Source organism: Vulpes vulpes, chromosome 4, assembly GCF_048418805.1.
Source record: "Vulpes vulpes isolate BD-2025 chromosome 4, VulVul3, whole genome shotgun sequence".
NCBI lineage: Eukaryota > Metazoa > Chordata > Mammalia > Carnivora > Canidae > Vulpes > Vulpes vulpes.
The window spans coordinates 115,241,610-115,262,370 of NC_132783.1; positions in this window are offsets into that span (position 1 = coordinate 115,241,610).

Consider the following 20,761-nt stretch of genomic DNA (forward strand, 5'->3'; position numbering starts at 1 on the left):
TCTGTTCTCTAGGATAAGGAGCTTCAGTTTTTGAAATGTTCTTCAAATGGCAGGATTCAGAGTCCTCTTAAAAGCTGGTTACTCTTCTCTAACTAACTTTTATGACCAAGTGAAAAATGGCTGAAGGGAACTTCCCTAGGGTGTGTGTGTGTGTGTGTGTGTGTGTGTGTGTGTGTGTATGGGTGTGTGTATGGATGTATGTATGTATATACACCCATATATATGGAATAATGGGGATAATTGTTATGATCTCAGAGCAGAAGCAACAAAATAGAGAGGGGAGTGTTTCTTTCAGATTTTGGAAGGAATGAGTGTATATGAAAAAGTAGGGAACTAAAGCTAGTATTAATTTAAGGTACAACTTTTTGTTAATTCATGCCATGCAGCAGGGTTTTAGGCAGCTGATACTGGAGAAATCCACAATTACTTAAATATGTAGCATTTATTTATTCTGTCAGATAGTGTTCTAAAACTTAAATTTTAATTCATTTGATCTCACGTAGCAGTATTATCCCCATTTCCCATAAGAGGAACCCACCTACACAAGTTAAGGAATGTGCTAAAAGCTACTCAAATATGAAGAGGCAGAGCCAGAAATAGAGCCCAGTGAGACCCATTTTGGACTTCTGACCCTCAGAACCATAAGATAACCGTATCTGTGTTGTTTTAAGCCACTAAGCTTGTGGTAGCCTGTTATAGCTGCCACCAGAATCTAATGCACTGTGCATCTTCTCATATAAGCCCTACCGCCATCAATGTTGTCTCTGCTTTGCAAATGACTTAGCACAGACAGTGACTGTCTAGCTAGGACTTGGCCTTAGTTCTTGAAGCTTACAGGTCCAGTGTTAATGCTTTCTCTAGTACACATCTTTATAGCATAATTGAAAGCTGACTCCCTCCTCAATGACATGTCTAGCCTTTATGAGTTAATAAGAACAACAACAAAAAAGCACAAACAAAAAACAAAAACTAAGAGGAGGGATTAAGGAAAACAAAACTCCTCCGTTTTCTAGTTGGTACTTGCTGTGTTGGGGAATAAACCATCTGCCTGAATGCCCTGTTAGGTAGCATTGGGTGATTAATGGTGTAGCTCATCTGTGAACCAGCATGGAGATCTCTCCAAGAAGTGTCAGGCTGTAAACAACAGCAACTGATCAATGCCATTTTGATGAAGTACTGAGACTCCATTTTATACAAAGGCTTTTTATGATCCTTTCTAATGCTTAACAGACCACTAATCATGGAAAAGACATTTCAAATTCATAGGCCAGTGAGTGTTCTGTTAGCCTCTTTTCTCATTTTACTCCCTGCAGAGTGTTTTTGAAGGCACTAGTTGTTTTTATTTTTGAAAGAGTGATGTGTTTTATAATTTTTCATGAAAATTACTAGAATTACAATAGAATTTTTTTCTAGTTTTATAATTATAATTAATGATGAATAACACAATTTCAGGAATTATAATCAGTGAGGCAAGGCATGACATATAATTTTAAGTTGTATTTCTGAGTTGTAGGTTTTAAATTGATTCTACATTTGAATCAATATCTTTTACAATCCAAAGTAATTCTCTTTATGGAATGCTGTTTTAAATGGAATGTTGGGAAGGATAAAAGTATTGCATTTTTTTTTAACTTTGCTTTTCCTGTTAGACATTCTTGCTTTTTAAAAACTTTCTATTATGGAAAATTTTAAGCATATACAGAAGCATATCATGTATTATGCTAAACTTAATGTGTCCATCACCCAGCTTGAACAGTTACTAACTCAGAGCCAATCTTGTTTCAATTATCTCAATTCATTTGTCCCCATTCTATTGGATTATTTTGAGGCAAGGTTCTAGTTTCAAAATGTTTTTTGGACATAGGTTTAGGGGGTAGATTTAACTTTTGGAGTGGAGGATGAACTATTTTCTTCTTTTATTTCAAAGCAAGATTTTGATAAAATTTTTTTCACATTTTCTGAGAAATAGATGCTTCTATATTTCTTTAAAGCACTTCTAAAGTATACTATCTTATTAATTAGTTCAACAAATCGAGCTCTTGCCATATGTCAGGAAGAGTACTCAACTTTGGTGACACAGTGATGACTAAGGGAAAAAGGCTAGTGCTCAAGTAGGTCATTATCTAACAGGGTGAATAAGTAAGCATAGTAATGTATGATAAGAATAATGGTAGACTTTAATGATATTATGAAAAAGGAATACCTAGTCCAGTCTTGGAGTGTTACAAAAGTGTTACAGAAGACAAATGTCAAAATAGACACTAGAAGGATAAATAAGATTAGAAGTTGAAGATAAGTAGGACATAGTTGATCTACTCAGAGGGAAAAGCTATGTGAAGATCTGTGAGTAGTGGAGAAATGTCTTGCACCCATGGTTGCAGAATAGAATATGAAGGGGAAAAGTTGTAAGAGTTAAGGCCAGAAAGGCGAACAAGGAATTTGGATTTTGTCTAATGCTTAGGGAGAGTCTTTAGGGGGTTTTATTCAGGGCACTGAAAAGGTGAATTAGAGACTGTGGTTCCAGTCTAATCATGAGGAAAATTGTTCTGAGGGATTCAATCACTACTGTAAAGACATCAGAAAATTAGCCATACTCATGCCCTGGGGCTCTGGCCTTCTGACTTCTGGTCCAAGGCATTGTATCTCCCTGTTGTTTTTTGTTTTGTTTTCTGTTTTTTTGTTTAAGTTTTTAGTTAATAAAGGCTGCCAGTAATTCCCTTGGTGGCAATCATCTTGTCTTTGGTCATTAACCCCTAGTGTAATAGGACATAAAACTAAGAAGTGAGACTCCCGGGTCTAATCTCCTCAGTGGTAATCATTGCAGGACTATTCAAACCATTGATAATCTGTTGGTTAGTCTGCAGTGCTTTCCCCCCCTCTGCCAGTATGTCTGCTATCTTAAATCCTTGAATTAGAACACTAAATGACTAAAGCCCAAGGATTTAGGTGCAATAAAGTTATACTGGGAGGAAAAGGTTAGTTGTGACCCTGGGGAATGACTCTTGGGTATAGGGAAAGCAACCCAGCTCCATGAGTTTGGTGCTTTCAGACATCTTTCTCATTAGAGTAGTAGATTTAAGCAAATGAGAAGAGCAGAAGTATTGACTCTTTTTCTCGGTACTGCTATACAGCAGGAGTTAGTAAACTGTAGTCCATGGGTCAAATTCAGCTCACTGCCTGCCTTTATAAATAAAGTTTTATTGGAACACAACCATTCTCATTCATTTACCTATTTCCCATGGCTGCTTTTATGCCATAATGGCAGAGTTGAGTAGTTGCAACACAAACTATGGCCTGCAAAGCTCAATATGTTTATTCTCTGGCCTTTTACAGAAAAGGTTTGCCAACCCATGCTATAGAGAGTGAGCCACTGAGAGTGAATCTTGGATTCAATTCTGTTCTGGCAACTTGAAGAAGTACCCATAAGGGACAGGGCCCATAGGGAGTTCACATAGGTGGGTTAGAGGCTTAGTACTATGGGATTGAGTGGTTCCTTTGGCTCTATAAGGCCTTGCTTCAGATGAGATGTTTGAGGAGGCTGCTTTCCAGGTCATTGAGTCCCAAAAGAGCTTTCATTTAAAACTACTTAATACAAGCTCAGTGGTGGTGCAAGGACACTTCTTACCATCTGGGGACTGGTGAATTTCCACTGCTGTGTGGCATTTGCTTTATGGCATTCGAGCAATGAACAGAGTTTCACTTCCAGCTGTGAGGCATCTGGCTTGGATCCCTCCTCTCCTCTTGGCCACAGTATTCCTGATGTTCCCGCTGTGTGTTCTGAACTGGATTGGCATCTGTCTTCCCCTCTGCAGTGCCCTTGCAGGCTTTGCCAGACCCATACCAGTCCAATCCATCTTCCTCTTCACTCAGCGGGCTTGCCCTCTGGGTGCCTCCCTACCCTTGTGGGAACAGCAGAGTTTGAGTTTTGACTATGAAGACTCTCAGAGATGTACACCAAGTGGATTTTATTAATTCACTTGCTGTAGTGCCTGTTCTTGGCATCAACTCTATGTATGGATAGAGGTCTGTATGAAATGTCACTTGAATCACTGAAAGGTCTTCCTTGACCAAAATATTTTATCTATTGACCCTGCTTGTGGTCCTTGAACTATCCCAATTTGAATTAAGAAGCTAAGTGTACTTATTAAAATAATGTTTCCCATGCAGAGTAACTCACCCAGCTGCTAGCTGCCACTTAAGTTAAAAATGGATGAGTTTAATGGACTAACAGTAGGAGAAATTAGAATCTCCAAGTAAAAGGGACAAGGGAGAGGAATTTTGGGAATGCTGGGAACAGACAGGCCCAATCAGTACCTATGATACAGTGATCATAAGAGATAAGGTATAAAACTGGAGGAAAAGGCATTAAAGGTATTCTGACATAGAGATGTTGGAGTAGTAAAAGTGGAAGAGGCCACCTTGTTGACTGGTGAGACCACGAAGGGACAGGAAAGAACTGAGATTTCCCTGAGGAACTTCAGGGAGTAATTAGCAGAGTTGACACTAGAATCTAGGTCTGCTGACACCTAGATCCAAGCCCTTTCTACATCCTAGCCTTTTCCAAAGTGTGCTCTGGACAATACTATTTCTACAAATATTAATAGAACTTTACATGGAGAAAAATATATGGTAGTTAAATAAGTTTAAGAAGCATGGTTAGAAAGAGACCTTTTAGGTCAAGGTATTCATCTAGAAGTCTTGGGATATGACCTCTATCCAGTAGATATTTATTGAAAACTTTCTAGTAGCTATCATGCTAATAGCTGGAGGTATAATCATGAACAAAAGAGAAATTACCCTTGTTCCTATGATTTGACAGTCCATTTCCCCACCAGAAGATCTTGATCAAATTGAATCCTACAAATGCGTATGTATTTACAAACTGATCAATGTTCTATGAGGACATAACTCAATTCCCTAGAAGCATATGTCCAAGGGTCCTAGTAGTGTAGTGGTTCAGAGATGACTTGTGGGATGAAAGGGTTCCTGAGCTGGTAATTGAAGAGTAAGCATCAACTAACTAAGTGAAGAGTAGTTCAGGCATATACATGTATCAGAGAGAACATGGTGTGTTAGAGCAGAAAGTTCTGGTCAGGTCTCCTGGCAGCTGGCAGAGAAGGGGATAGGTGTGACTATAGCCTTTATCCTCTGCATACAAGAAACCTTGCATATTTCCCCCAGTGTGTCTTACAGATATTTTCTGTGCTTAGAAAAAGTTGAGAAGTGCTGCATCAGGGAAACTAAAAGGTGAACTTTAATGAGTTAGGACTTTAGTGAGTTAGGACTAAAAGGGGAGAGATGAGACTGTAAGATCACAGTGGAACCTTGAGGTACTTCCTGAATGACTTTGCGTGGGTCCCATACTTCTTTTGGACTTCATTTTCTTCTTCCACAATTGGACAAGATAATCTTGTTTTTGCTCTGATCAGTTCTTATTTCACATTTCTATAATTGTGATTGAAAATTAAAAAATCAAACTAGAGTATTAGGCTAGGAAGAAGCTGTACCTTTGGGTTGCCTTCCTACCCAAGTTGGTCCTTAAAGGTTGCTGAGTTACTTATGCCTTGGCCCAAGATGACTAGTGCGTCAACATGGGGACTGAACAGTCCTGTCTGCTGATAAACAATTGTGATTTCATATGGCTTGTTATTGCTATTCTTCTCCATCCACTCCCTGCCATGGACTCAGGAGCCTGAGCTCCCCATGCCTTTCCATTCTAAATATAGCAACTCCCCTGTTCACAGACTTATCGTTGCCATCATTGGAAGGGAAGTGGCAAAACTTAGGCCTGTTCCTCTGGTGGGTAGGCAGCAAGAGTTCTGTTTTGCACTACCACTTCTCTCAGCTCATTTTGGACCACTGTTGAAAAACACACTCATCAAAAAGACAAAACAACAACAACAAAACAAAAACGAACCCCCTTTTTGGAGTTAGCATTTCTTCTAAGACTTCCAGGAATGTGTGGTAGCCATTCAGGGCTATTTTCCTTCCTCCTATCAACTGTTTCTGACTCTACGGCCTGCATATTTCATACATCATCCACAGGTAACAGCAGTTGTGGTACTTTGAGATATGATACTGGAGTTCCTAGCAAAACCTGTGGGTTATCCAGGCAACTCCTGAGCAGTGAATGTAAATGCAAATAGATTGAAATCCTTTACCTTCTGGTAACCCTAAGAAATGACTGTTCAATAGCAGGGTTTACAGAAGGCCTGGCGTCTACAGAGAACTCAAAATGAAGAAAAGAGGCAGGGTTAGGGAGAAGTAAAAACACTTGAGCCCCATGTTAGAGAAACTAGCTGCAAAGCTCAGTTCTGTTATTTACAAGTTTTGTGCCTTGAGCAAGATACTTATATTCTCTGGGCCCCAATTTTCTCATCTTTTAAGTGCAAATTTTAATAAAGTTGTAATACAAATTAAATGGGGGAATGCATGATAGTACTTAGCATAGGCAGGCATATAGTAAACATTCTAGTAATACTGGTAATAAAATTAAATACACAAATAAGTATTCCATAGTCTTTAGTCTGCATTCTTTTTATTCATTTTTCCCATTATTATTTTTAGAGAACCATCTTATTTTTTCTGAGCTCTTCTATAAAACTTCCAGCTGTGTTCTCCTTTTTAGGCATGACTAACATCAGGGCCTCTGCTGTGGAGATTCCTGCCCACCATCAGAGAATACTATAAACATTAATATACCTTCTAGGATTAAGCAGTCCAGATGTTCCTTATGAGTTCTCCCATCTGTGCAGCACAGGTATTTACATAGGATGGCAGTGGTTCATGAGACCTTCTTAATGAAGAGCAGAAAATGAGCCCATCTTCCTCAAAGGGTATTAGAAGCCCTCAAGTAGGAATTGCTTCCAACAGACTTCTGGGGCTGTTCTGGCCACATTTTCAGTGAGATTTTTGCAAATTACTCTTTAGCCCCAGAGGGCGATTATTTCTGTCCTCGGGTTATATGGCTGTTGACTTTAGCCAGACTGCATGTCTGTGTACTTGTCTTGTCTTTACTTATTTCTTTAAGCCCTGAGACCCAAGAGTCAGCCTTGACCTGAGTACTCCTTAGCCACAACACTTTTAAATTGTTCTTGGGTCCAGATGTACCAAGTGTTCCCTGTTAGACATCATGTGTGCTGATTCTTGATTCTGTTTATTTCTGTAGTTCACATTGACCCAGCAATAAAGACAGACTTGCTGAAGAGGATAAGTGCCTCTTCCTTTGGTATAAAATGGAAAGCAGAAAGCTTATTCCAACTTAGTACAGGTAGACTCTGAGAGAAGTTGCTACTTGTCACTAAAGGGGCTTTAGAAATAGCTTTTTTCATGGCAGGATGTTCATTATTTGGTCATCCTGCATAAATTTCATTAATAGCTCTCTCCTTCCTTCCCTACTTCCTACAATTCTTTAATTGTTTACTTAGCCTCTGGGAAACAGGTCTAGGTACTGGGAATTGGGATGTATACACATGTAGTCCTGCCTTCATGGCACTTACAATCTAAGAAGAGAGACAAACCAAATCATAAGAATTTATAATACTACATATCTGATGGGGGAAATTGAAGGTGTTAAGAGAGCACAGAGGGAACACTTCACAGCATAGAGTGATAGCTGACCTGAGAAATAAAAGAGAATAAAAGTTATCTAGGCAAGGAGGGTGGTTTAGTTAGAACTTTTTAGTGGGGAGAAAATACGCCAATAGATACCAATCATTCTTATAAATTTGACCTTTACTGTGAAAATAGCAGGGATCCATAGAAGGTTATTGAACAGAGAGATACTCCGATAAGAGAAACAATTTAGAATTATCAGTCTGAATGGAATAAATAAGAGCACAAGCCTTGAGGAAAGAACATCACTGTGTAAGCTCCTGCCATAAATTAGAGAACAAGCAGGATTTAAAGTAGCAGTCACAGGATTTGGTGGCTGGATATGAAAGTAGGGGCAGCATTAGTGAGAGTGAAACATCAATATTGACCACCATGTGTCAGTTGGGTGAATGATAGTTCTTTTTAATAAGACAGAGATCCTGAATAAGAGGCATGGTTTGAGGGGAAAATAACAATCATAGCTTTAGATGCTGAACTTGAAGTGCCTGCAAGACTTCCTGCATGGATATATTCAGTGAGAAATGAAGTATTATGGTAGGCATTTAGGGAGGTGATCTAAAGCCATAGATTTTTGGAGTCACCAGCAGGTGGAGATATTTCAAGCTATACAAATCAATATATAAGTAAAGTACAGAAGATGAGAGGAAGGCTAAGTATGGTACTCTAAATGTTACTACCATGTAAGATCATAATAAGAAAAATTAGAAAAATAGAGAAGAAAGAGAAATCAAGGACTTGTTGCCACAGAAACTTAGGGAATAGGCTCCTTTTAGGATGGATGATCTAACAGTAATGTTCTAATAATTCATTCGTCTAAATCTAAGGAGATCTACTGGTCTGTCAGCCACAGTCCTTGCATTTTGGGTAGAGATGTTGGCAAGCTCAACACAAAGCCTCTGTTATCTTTCACACTGTGGTCAAGGGCAAATATGAGTACTAAAGCCTTTGGAAGTCATTTAACTAGATGGTATTGGCTATATTTATATGATTTAATACTGACAGTATTAATTTCCATTATACATTAGTGTCTTTATGGCCTAATTTTCTCCATTTACTTGTTAGTAGGTTGAGCTGTGAACAAGCAGCCTCCAACTCCAATGTGAAGTCATTGGTGGGGATATGGTATTTTTTTTTATCATTTTAATTAAGTACAGGGCTTATATCAATGAGGAGAAAGGCTATGGGCATTTATTAAGCATCAGGAATGGAGGAAGAGTGATGAGGCCCTGAGCTGTTCAGTAAAATAAGCCTATACTGTGATTCAGGAGAATTAATTTTAAATTCTGACTCTTCCAGAGTCAGGCACAGGGACATGGACATGATTAAGACATGGGAAGACTGCAATTTAGTAACAGGAAAAAATAACTAATAATATAGCATAAGTTTTCTGGCAGATGTATAAATTATTGTGCTATTGAAAATATGGGATATTTAGCCATCCATCCATTCGAAAAATACTTAGTGCCTGCTATGTATCAAATCTGCTCTAGAAATCTTGATTTTGTAGCTGTCAAAATAGACAAAATCCCTACTTTAATAGAGCCCAAAGTCTAGTACAGGAAGAGAGAAAATGAATCAACAACAGAGAAATAGGGACTTTCAGGTGGTTATAAGTACTATATGGAAACAATATTAAGTTGGGAATAGGGAATGGTGGTCAGGGTTGTAATTTTCTATAAGATGGTCTGGAAAAGTTTTGTCCATAAGGGAAAATTTGAGCAGAGAACTAAGGAAAGTGAGAGAGTGATGTAAGGTCTAGGGAACATTGGTCAAGAACGAAGGAAGAGCAAGTGTACAGGCCTTAAGGCACAAGTATGCCTGACCTGTATGGGGAATAGTAGACTCCAGTTTGGGTAGATCAGTTTGGGTAGGAACAACTAGAGGGCTCAAATTTCCATTGATTGTGAAAAGAGCAATTGTGTCAGGGAGGGGAAATTAGGAGACTGACTTTGAACATGTTAAATTTAGATGCCTGTTAAACATCTACGAAAGATGATATAAGAGTATATAAATATATGATTCTGGAGTTCAGGTGATGGGTCTGGGCTGGAGATATAAATATAGGTGTTATTGACATGTAAATATACTTAATATTTAAGTATTTAATATGACTGAAAGAGATCTCCCCCAGGGAATGACTACTATTATTTTATATTTCCATATTATTACTGAAGTACAGGCAAATAGATAAATGTTTGGAAAAAGTTTGCAGAAGAGCATATGATCTAAAAATCCTGTTATAAGAAGGAAACGTAGAGAAGCGGGAGTCAGCCATCCTGAGTTCTAAGCCCAGCATATTATGGGCCAGTAGTATGCATTTGGGAAATGGTGGGGTCAGTGAGTTCTCTCCCCTGTGAAACTGCAGAACAGCCAATGTGAAGTTGTTTGAGGATCCAGAGTACTAGTAGATGGAGAAAGTATTCAAATTTATTCTATATGTTTGTCATTACAACTACTTCTACCATGAATGATGACCGCCACTATTACAAACAAAACTATTAATTTTATTACCGATAATAAATATCCTAGTATATGTCATAAATGAAGGGGAATAGGTCTCTTGAGATTACATTTGTAAAAGGGATCTCTTCTCTTCCCTGCCATTAAAGTATATGCCTTTTCTCTATCTCCCTCTCATTAGTCTCTCAACTGAAACTCAGGGGAAATGGACTAGTATTTCAGTGTATCCAAGAAACTAAGTGCATTCCCATTAACTCATCTGAATCATTTGGGAAGGAAACAAGACAGTTTTAAGATTGCTTTAATAAGCAGTGGCTGAATTTCCATCTGCTTATGCCACTCTTTGTCATATAGAATATCTTTTTAACCTCTGCTTTTGACAAACACTTGATGTTAGTTTCCTTAGTTTTCTTAACAACTCAGCCTCCCTGATGTGTGCTGTCTTGATGTGGCCAGAGGAGCAAAGGCAGGGAATTATGGAGTTGACTCTGCTTTCACTGCTTACCAGCCTGTTTTCCCTCACTATCACTTGTCATCTACCATAGCCTGCCCTGCCTCAGCAACTATTCCCAGGACTGAGCAGGGATTCCCTGCAGGGGAGAACTAAAGGCCAGGCCAATTCCTCTTGTAATTATGTGGATCTTGTTTATTGATGGATTCACTCACTTTTTCAGTGGACAAAGGTAATAGACAATTATAAAGATGATATAATTTTCTTATATATGAAATGAGATGATGATCACTACTAGCACTTAGTACCAATGGCAGGCACTGTGCTAAGGGGTTTAAATACATTTTATCAACTAAACTTCACAAGAATAATATGTAGTTAGATTCACGAGTATTGCTTTCAGCTGAGGAAAAAAGAATTAAAAAAATATTTTCAAGTTCATTCTGTAGTTGGTAGAGCTGAATCTTAAATTCAGGTTTTTAAAAATTGTTTCTGTTTTGTTTTTTTACAACAGCAGTAGATGTGAGTAGAAAACACAGAGCTAAAATAAGAAAATAAAAACACCATATCCCTCCTATGCAGGGATCAGAGGCTACATTCTTCTATATCTTTATAGGATCACCTCCCCCAACACACACATATGCGGATTTCCCACTGCTTTGCAAATACTGACCTCTGTGCCTTGACACCTCAAAATAAGAAACTTTGTCTTACTCAGTGAGTTCCATCTAAGTCCTACCTTAGACAGGTGAGTGCTCTCAGTGCAAAAATCCTATAATTGCAAATCTTAACAAGTGAACTTCTTTCAAGATTGAACTCCCTTCTGCTTTTGCCAACTCTGTTTGCATTCTAAAGCCTTCAAATAGTCACTTTATATATGTTCAGTGTTTATAACTTCCGTGCAGGAGTGCCCATCAAATACACACTGCTCTGACCTTCCTGGCACCAAAACTCTCATTGTTTTAATTTGTGTTTCTCCTATAACTAAAGTTAAGTGTCTGTTTCATACAGGGTCATAGTGTATTTTATGTGGACTCTGTTCGTTTCCTATTTTTTTCTTTTGTGCCCTTTGTCTTTTTTTTCTTTTGTGTCCTTTGTCCTTTTCTTTTTTTCTTTTTTGCCCTTTTTTCTTTTTCCCTTGTTTTCTGATTGTTCTTTATATGTGAAAGAGATTAACTTTTTGTCTATGACATCAGTTAGAAATACCCTTTAAAAATTTTTCATTTTATTAAAATTTTTGTTGTAAAGTTATTTTAAGTATCTACTAAAATTTACAACATTTTTATAGGTTTTATATTTTGGATTTCTATTACGAAGGCTTTATCTACTCCGATTTTAAAGAAATATTTTCCATGTTTTCTTCAAGTATTCATACAGATTGCTCTTCACCCTCTCATTGTGACCTTTAATCCATTTGAAGTTTTCCTTGATGTATAATATGAACCAAAGATCCAACTTTACTTTTTTTTTTCTAAAAGATATCCATTTTCCTTAGTATAATATCAGTGTACATGTTGAGCCCACTCATTAGAAATGTCTCCTTCAGCATATACTAAGCTTTTATAGATTTAAGGGGTAATTCTGGATGTTATGATCTTTTCAATGGGTATTTCTACTATTTGCATGTCAATATAATTTTAATTATTGAGTCTTTATGGTGAAATTTAACATTTACACCTAAGACTCTTACACCTTATTGCTCTTATTTTTCAGCATTTTCTGGCAATTTTTCCTCGCTAGATCAAGTTTTTCTACCACCAAATTCCATACTTTCCATTTAGTGTATTTTATTGGCAGGTACTGTGTCCAATTGCCTATCACATGGTTACAGAGAAATTTATTGCAGACCTTTCTACACTAGCCTTTGTGTTAAGTATAAGTATAAAGGCAGATGGCAGTCATACATTCATTGGGCTTCTGATAAATATCTGGTAATTTTTAAAATGTGCAATATGAATGGAATACAAATATTGTGAACTTTATCCTATGCATCTATAGTTTTGGAAATTCCAAGGGTGATTGTGCAGAGTCATTATGTTTGAGAACCAGAAGCCTCTGAGGAAAACCAACAAACTATGGCCTCTTTATACCTGGCCAGAAAATGTCTGGTCATTTCCCCTTATTTTTCATGATGCTATAAATAAATATGGCCAACAATGGAAGGAGCCTCACAGATCCCAGTCTATTCTGCTTATTTATGGAGACTTAAGCACAGATGAGATCTGATCTACTTAAAATTGAGTCAGTGATGTATTTGGTCAGAAACTCAACATTTATCTTCAGTTCCATTTTTCCCCTTCCATTATACCATGCAGAGACTTCATTGAACAAGCCAGTAATTCTTCATTGAACAATCACACCATGATTGAAAGGTGTGAAATTAATTTAATTCATATGTTAACATTTTAAATCATTCATTAGGCTAGAATTGCTTTCACTCAATATTTTGAACACTGCTCCTAAATTTATTCATTATCTGTTTATTCATACATTTATTCAGTTATTGATTCAACATATTTTCTGAGTATTGTGTTCTGGTTGATGTAATGAAATATCAAACATTGAATCTGTATATAAATGATTTTAATTTGACTATATATGTAAGACACATGCACATGATCTATTTAACTTATAATTTTGATAGAGTACAAGAGAAATAATTCATGGAATGTAACAAAGCACTTAGCTGCTACATGAATAAAATATATAAAAAGAGTCAGTGTAGCTTGAGGGTAGAGAATGTGCTATGTAGGAGATGATTATTTTGTTTGGCTCAATATAGAGGGATAGGGAAGGGCATTGATACCAGGAGACATTATACATATAAACCATCAATTATGGGAAGCAATGAAAAACTTTTCTCTCCACATCTGTCCTTTAACAGAGCTTTTCTTTTTGTAACTAGTACATTTGCTTTGCAACATCTTTTGTCTTCCCAAACAGTAGAAAAGTATTTGATAGCAATGTTCTACAAATAGAAAAATCTCCCTAAAGGACTAACATCACTGAAGCCTGTAGTGTTTGATAAAAAGTGAAATTTCCAGATTATTGAGGCTTACCCTCTAAATGTCAAAACTATTCTTTAAAAGATTTTACCCATTTTGGATATACATTTTGTATAATAAAATTTAGACTTTCCTGACTTTTTATGCAGATTTTATTATGCAACTTTTGAACTCCTCCTAGAGATTAGAGTTATAAGAAATATGTCTTCTGTATTCTGATCAATCTAATAACCCTGTTTGTCCTTAATTTCCATCAGGGGCAATACAGATTAATTTCTTTTAAATTTCTCTGTCCCCTCCCTCACTGTGTCCTCTTACATATTTCTATATTTTCAGTATCTATTTCAGACTATCTGGTTTCTCCTCTAAACTGTTATTTTTGTTCCCCTGTTAGCTATAAAAATAGATGGGAAATGGATCAGGGAAGGTTTGCAGTGTAAGGGAAAGGGCCTGGACTGGGAGTTTGGAGGACTGTTTTTTATTAATGGCTTTGCCAACAAATGAACTGGGGATACATAACCTTGGGGAAGTTACTTTCTTTTTCTCATGCCTGGGTTCTCAGTTGAAAAAAACCCTGGATATGATTAAGCATGGTTTTCAAATTCTTCAGGGATCACAGTGGATAGGACCTATGAGCTCAGGGAAAGGGCTCTTTTCATATTCTCTTCCACCATTTCAGAAACTCAAATGTCAAAAAAAAAAAAAAAAAAAGCGCATTAAGAGGTTTATTTGGGTAAATGGCCCGTAGTGGATTTCCCCCCAGAAAGGGGGAAGGAACGAGCGGGTAGACCTTTCTTTTTGGACAGAAGCTAGAAGGCAGGAAACTTTGTGTGGTGTCACCGTGAGCACCTCCAGCTGTATTAGTGCCATTGGAATAATAAATTTGATATGGTGGTGAAAAAAAAAAAAGTCTATTTTAACCAGTCTATTCTAGATTATATTTTGTATCTTGGATATTTTTATAGAAAGGATTCCATAACTTTTTAAAAACTGTGAATTAGAAAGACAATGGCTATGATTGATTCATATATTGAAAATCTCTATATTCCCCAATTTATAATAGGGAGATATATATAGATATATATAGATAGATGATATAGATATAGATATAGATAATCTCTGATTTTCACAAACTCTTAAAGGGTAGTAAAATACTGATATCTTCATTTAAGAAAACTTAACCTCAGCATTTAAAAAACTTTCCTAAGACCATATAGCCAATAAATGAGAGAAAAAAAAATTCTAGCCCCATGGTAGAGATTCAGGAGCTGGGGGAAATTTCACATTGTCTCCTAATATGACCTCTTTACCTTCTACTATGACTAGATATAGGGTATAATTGTATCTATACTAAACATAAGAAAAACTTCAGAGTGAATTGGTCTACCCTGAGAAAATTATGTTAACTTTAATGGCGTTTGTCCCTGCTTCTTTTTGACTTTTTCTTATCTTTTTCCTGGGCTATGACAATGTTCTGAACATAGCACTACCCATAGATCATCTAACACTGAGTTACATTTACAGTTTAAAACATTAATAGATGCATCAATCGATTATAGGAGAGAAGATGGACAGAGGAAGAATACAGGTTTGAGGGAGGAAAAAAATCCCAATTTATGTACTTAAAATAATATGAATACTAATTTTGGTAAATAAAAGTATTCTTTTTTTTTTTTTTACTTCGGAAACTAGATCTTTTATGTAGTTGGTAAATTTCCACCCCACTGTGAATTTTGATGTTGTGTTTCTGTTGTGTAATTTGGCGTTGCCAGTGTCTCAGGAGAAAGTTGCCTCTGTTGGTAGGAAGGAAGAATTTAACTAATGAACTGAAGCCAGAGAATGGCGAACACACTAGTGTGCATGCACACAGGCACATGCCTTTGTCTCTGAATAGCGGTAATTACTAGTTCCCAGCACCACTTATTCTTTCTACTCTGAGCTGTCAAACTTCTCACCTACCTTTAAAAAAAGTCAACAGTGGCTAACGTTCTTGCCTTTTCAATGAAAAAGCTCCAATTTAAGAGAGCAACCAAGAAACGCCCAGATACTTTGTCCCTAGTCACCTGGCTTTCATCCTAATCTACATTTTTTTCCACCTGTCATCAGGTAGTGTGAAGACATGACTTGACCTTCAGTGCTTTAATAGAGCATCTTACTGCTCTTTCTTGATTTTTCTGAATTCTGATTTCCACAACTAAGCCTGATCATGGTCTCCCTTCCAAGGTTTCTCAGAGGGAAAGTATACCCTTAGGTGAGCCATGTACTCTCCATTCTGCTTTGTGTTTCACAGAGTCATGACCTGGAATTTCTGAGTATCTTTTACAGTTCTCTGAGGCTTCTGTCCTCCATAAAGTACTATTTAAAAGTTCATGAAGGCTGAAAATAAAATATAGTATGACCATACTAAATACTTTATCCTACTCAAGTTTCCTAGTCAGAGTTTAAAAACCTAGGAAATACTATGGTATAATAATCACAGAATTTAGAGTCATATAAACTTATTTGAAACTCAAGATTAATCTTCACTACTAGTTGTACGTTCTTGAGAAAGTCTTCGTATTCTTAAATAAGAGCTTAATTGAAATATAACTCATATACCACAAGTTCACTTTTAAAAAAGTACCACTTAGTGGTCTTTAAGATACTTAAAAGGGACTTTTGCAAGGTGGCAAGATCCTGAACTTATCTCCTCTCCACAAGCACACAGCTACATTTGGATCATTTCTCCTGAAAAGGATCTGAAACTGGATGAACTATTGCTCCAAAACAAAGTATAAAAAGGTCACATCAAGATAGAGAAGACAAGCAGAGACATGGTCTCACCCAAAGCCCCACCTCCAGTACATCTACACATAATAGGGAATATCTCATCAGTCTGGTGCTTCTCTCAGAGGACCAAGAAGTTGATATCCCACATTAGGCACCATAACCCTGAGATCTGGGCAAACAAGCCCCCGCCCCCAACATCTACCTTAGAAAACAAATGGGGCTAATGTCAATAGGACCCTAAGTGCTATAAGAAACTGAAATTCTCCTTTGAAAGGGCTTCCATATTGTCTTACTCATCCCAGGCCCAGTGAAAAACCAGCAGATTGATAAACATCTACACAATACTTGAAGGAGATTCATTTGCTAATCTAAAAGTATCTGGGGGACAGGGGGAACACATGGATGGCACAGTGGTTGAGTGTCTGTCTTTGGCTCAAGTCATGACACTGGGGTTCTAGGATCTATTCCCACAACAGGCTCCCCACAAGGAGCCTGCTTCTCCCTCTGCCTATGTCTCTGCCTCTCTCTGTGTGTTTCTCATGAATAAAGAATTAAAATCTTTTTAAAAAAAAAAGTATCTGTGGGAGGGGTAGGGGAAAGCTGAAACTTTCCATGGAGATGGAGGTACTGATGGATGCCAATTTTTTATTCTCCACCTACTCAGCCAGAACAGGTGGACAAGCTTGGATGCAGCACCCTCTTGTCACCTTCCTAAGACAAGTGGAGGCAAGTGATTGCAGCACTCTAAGCTGCCTTGCTGAGGCTGGAGAGAGTGGCAGGTTGCAGATTTAGCCACTCCCTAGCTAAAGTCAAGAATGCAGTCAGTTACAGCATTCCCCCACTCCCTGCCTGGGGAGTAAGCATGAGCAGTTGTACCATTCTCCTACTCCCAGCCTAAAACTGACATGCATGCACAGACAAGGCACTCTCCCACTTCATTTCTGAAGCCCACAGTCACATGCAATTAGGACATTTTCGTACTGCCTTTCTGAAGTCTATGACTGGACCCCTCCTCCTATACTCTGCAAGTACCTAGCTAAAGCTAGCAGGCATGAGCAGTCACCATGGGGGTGTGGGGGGGGCAGTGTCCTTTGACCACCTGGTGCTGGTGGCCAAGGAAACTGGTATTCTTGATCTCCATGAGGAAGAAACAAATGGTGAGATAGTCATTGGCAGGCTGAGCCACTGCACAGATAGCAGTCTGAAAAACAACCCCAGTCTTCCTATGAAAATGGTCTATTTTACTAACCATTTACTAGGTCTTGCTTCAGCCTAAAGGACAGGCTTCACATTACCACACATCTAGAGGCTAAGAAGGCATTCCCAGGGAATGTAAGCAGGGAGACAAAATCCTTACTCCCTTGTCTTCACTACAGCTTGACGAGACCTCCCAGAAAGGAACTTATACACTTGTTAGGAGTGTCATCTGGGGATACCTCCAGAACTCCTGGTTTGGAGGTCAGCAGAGTTTATAATTGTGTTCCACAGGACTATGCTTCACAGTTCCACAGAACTGTATATATTTACATACTTTAAAAGCTTCCACCTGAGGATCTGGCTTCCAATCAGCCTGAGACTAGGTGCTAAATAAAATTCCTCCCCTTGGAACACTGACAAGTTTTGGCACATCCTCAACAACAAGAGTACATCATGAATAAACCAGGTGATTTAGAGACTCTTACAAAGATTTTGAGAGACATCCAAGAGCTAAGGTAAGGTTAAATGGGAAGGTGAATTACCTACATAAGACCATTTCTTCAAGAATGAGAGAGGTAGCTGTTTTACCTATACATAGCAACAAACACAGAGTCACCCAAAATGAGGAACCAGAGAAATATACTCTAAATAAAAGACATTAATAATACAAAGATATATAGTCTACCTGCTAAATAATTCGAAGTAATGGTCGTAAGGATGCTCACTGAACTCAGGAAAAGAATGGACGGACACTGAGAAATCCAAGAGATAGGAAATACAAGAAAGTACCAAATAGAAGTCACAAAGCTAAAGAATACAATCACTAAACTGCAAAATACATTAGAAGGATTCAATAGTAGACTGAATGTAACAGAAAAATGGATCAGCAACCTGGAAAACAAAGCAATTGAACTCACCCAGACAGAAGAGCAAAAAGAAAACAAAATAACAAAGGTAACTTATGGAATCTATGTTAAAACATCAAGCAGAATAATCTTTGCATTATAGAGAGCCCAGATGGAGAAGAGAGGGACAGAAAATATATTTGAAAAAAGAATGGCTGAAAACTTCCCTAAACTAGAGAAAGAAGCAAACATCCAGGCTCAGAAAACCCAGAGTTTCAAGTAAGATGAACCCTAAGAGATCCACACCAAAATACATAATAATTGTCAAAAGTTAAAGGGAGAATTTTAAAAGCCACAAAAACAAATTGTTATGTGCAAGAGAAACCCCATAAGCAATTAGCATATTTCTCAGCAGAAACTTTGCAGGCCAGAAAAGAATGGCATGATATATTAAAAGCACTCATAGGAAAACAAAATAAAACAAAACAAAACAAAACAAAAACCCAAATTTTAAAAACCCACCTTATAGCCAAGAATACCCAACAAGGCAAACATTCAAAATTAAAGGTGAGATAAAAATTTTTCCATACAAGCAAAAGCTAGAATTCATCACTAGTAAACTGGCCTAAATATTAAAAGGACTTCTTTAAGCTATTAAAAAACACTTGTTTAAAGGACACCTGGGTGGCTCAGTACTTGAGCGTCTGCCTTGGGGTCAGGGCGTGATCCTGGAGTCCCGGGATCAAGTTCCGGCATCCAGTCCCATATCAGGCTCCCTGCATGGAGCCTGCTTCTCTCTCTGCCTGTGTCTCTGCCTCTCTCTCTCTCTCTCTCTCTCTCTCCTCTCTCTGTGTGTGTCCCTCACGAATAAATAAATAAAATCTTAAAAAAAAAAAAAAAACTTGTTTAAGAAAACGTGAAAGTAAAAATCTCATAGGAAAAGATAAATTATAGTAAAGGTAGTGGATTAATGACATTAAATTACTATGTAGGTTAAAGACAAAAGTAGTGAAATTAGGTAAAACTACAATAATTAGTTAATGGAAACATGAAATAGGCAGATATAAAATGTAACATCATGGGCAGCCCGGGTGGCTCAGCGTTTTAGCGCTGCCTTCAGCCCACGCGTGATCCTGGAGACCGAGGATCGAGTCCCCTGTTGGACTTCCTGCATGGGGCCTGCTTCTCCCTCTGCCTGTGTCTCTGCCCCTCTCTCTCTCTCTTTCTCTCCCTTCTCTCTCTCTCTCTCTCTCTCTCTCTGTGTGTCTCTCCTGAATAAATTAATAAAAATCTTTAAAAAAATAAAGCATTTAGACTATAAAAAAGTAAAATGTAACATCAAAAACATGAAATGAGGAGGAAAAATTTAGAGTTCTGAAATATATTCAAAGTTAAGTTGTTATCCATAGATAGACTAAACTAGACTTAAATACATGATTTAATATATCATGGTAATCACAAAGCAAAGAAGTATAGTAGATACACAAGAAAATAAGAAAGGAATCTAGACATAAAACTAAAAAAGTCATTAAACCACAAGAAGAAAAAGAAAAAGAAAAAGAAAAGAGAGGAACTACAAAAATAGCCAGAAAACAATGAACAATTGTTACAATTAACACCTTGACAATAAGTTATAAACCTGTGAATAACTAATTTAAGTGTATTATGGACTAAATTCTCCAGTCAAAAGATGTAAAGTAGCTAAATGGATTTTAAAATAAGACACGTATACACTGCTTATAGGAGACTCACTTTGGAAGTAAGGACCCAGATTGGAAGTGAAGGAATAAAAAAAGATCTTCCATGCAAAAGAAAATGAAAAGAAAGCTGGTGCACTTATATTTGCATCTGGCAAAACAGACTTTAACAAAAATACTGTAATAGACAAAGAAGGTGCTTTACCTGATGATAAAGACCTCAATCTAGCAAGAAGATAAAACATTTATAAATATATATGCACTCAACATAGAGGCACCAAAATATGTAAAGCAAATGTTATTAATCCTAACGGGAGAAATTGACAGCAATATAATAATATTAGGGGATCTTATTCATTTTTGCATTTTAATTGGATTTCTCATGAAATGAAATATTTAGTATTGTTAAAACTCCACACTACCCAAAGCAACCTGTAGATTCAATGCAATTTCTATCAAAATTTTTCACAGAACTAAAAGAATTCTAAAATTTATATGGAACCACAAAAAACCTTCAAAAATAAAAAATATATATATTGCAAACGAAAAACAGAAAGTATTCTAGCAGATTTCAAACTAAACTACAAAGCTTTAGTAATCAAAATATATGATACTGGCACAAAAAGACACATATCAATGGAACAGAATAGATAGCTCAGAAATAAACCAATGTGTATATATATATATATATATATATATATATAGTCAATTAATTTTTGACAA